Source organism: Echinococcus granulosus (assembly GCF_000524195.1).
Source record: "Echinococcus granulosus chromosome Unknown EG_S00342, whole genome shotgun sequence".
NCBI classification, from domain to species: Eukaryota; Metazoa; Platyhelminthes; class Cestoda; order Cyclophyllidea; family Taeniidae; genus Echinococcus; species Echinococcus granulosus.
This window is the reverse complement of record NW_020170722.1, coordinates 1,787-3,286: the sequence shown is the minus strand read 5'-3', so window position 1 is coordinate 3,286 and position 1,500 is coordinate 1,787.

Below are 1,500 nucleotides of genomic sequence, written 5' to 3'. Positions count from 1 at the left end.
CTAACTTTGTGATAAATTTGACTCCAGGATTCCTAGAGGTAGGAAAATAGTCCAGCATCCCAACCACCATAAACTTGTGCTGATTTTTGTCAGCTCTCAAAACAACCCAACCAATTAATCACTTCGTTTGAAACGTATAAGGGCGAGAGTGAAGAAAATAAACCAGGAGCTAGCTACACATTTTTATCTAATATCTAATAATATTTTATCTACTATTGTACACGATTGTAACCCACAAAAATTTTACTGAATAACAAATGTCTTTTTCTGCGTCTACATTTGTTGCACATTTTATTCATTGGCATATCGGCATGTAAATGCATCTTTTTTAAAAGCTAACTTCTTATTATGAAATACATGTAAATACACCATTACAGTTATTTCTTGCAAACATTAGTCTACAAAATTGAGAATACTTTGATAATGCAATGCTTTTCTCATGCAAATGACTTTGCACAACAGTCACTTTCTTGGAGCTTTGTACCCACCATTTGGCGCTAAAACAACCCAAGTGTTGGTGGACATGGAATGCGATTGAAGTACTGACAGGGTGAAAGCAACAGATCCACTTCTGCTGGTATACATAAGGCCAGTAGGAAGATGGTGTGGAACTCTTCATGGAGGCACCACTGACTGCTCCGTCACAAGATTTTTCAGATGATTCACGATTGTTAGCAGCGTTCCGAAAACAGTGCATACAAATATTTACCGAGTGTCATTTACAGACATTCTGGTAGGGGTCGACACGGGTTATCCAATTGACAGCACATTCCCACATTCCAGTCTTTGAATCCAACGGTATTCTTCTCTCTCTTCCTCCGTCCAGATTCAGGATCGCCTGGAACAAATCGTACACGAACAGGCGACCACCATCTTCAAACCGCGGTCCCTGGTCGCCCAAGTGGAGGGCAAGAGTGATGCAGTAGAGCACCTTATTGATCAGGAACTCCTCAACTCTCCCTCCATGCATGAGTAAATCCACTCCTGAGACGAGTGATTATTAATTTTACAAATCATCCGTGCCACCTGTCAGGTGGCATGCGTCAAGTAAATTGTAAGGTATTCGTGCACATTTTCTGCCCCTCTTCTGGAGGAGGTGGATGGTGCGAGACGGAGAGATGGAAAAGGTGGACGAAGAAGAATGGTGAATAGGTGGATCGAGAAGGAGTGGGTTACTGGGTTACTGCTCTTAACATTGAAGTGAGTGTAAGCGCATTTAAAGTGTACCCGAATGTGATCTTAGCAATCAAGGAGAAAATGGGTGAGAAGGTAGCTGTTAGATGGGAAAGAATTGATCCTTTGTATTTAAGGACTTTCCGAACAAAGTTCTTAGGAAAGTGTGCATAAAACAAATGGATAGATATGGATTGGATGGAAGTATTACAGCAACGCTCTGCTTTGAGTGTAACGAGTCTGCGTGTGAGCTGTAACAAAGCAGGAGACGCACCCAAACAAGAGACAGCCCTTCAGTCTTATGGAGCCCATCGGGCATCTCCCAAC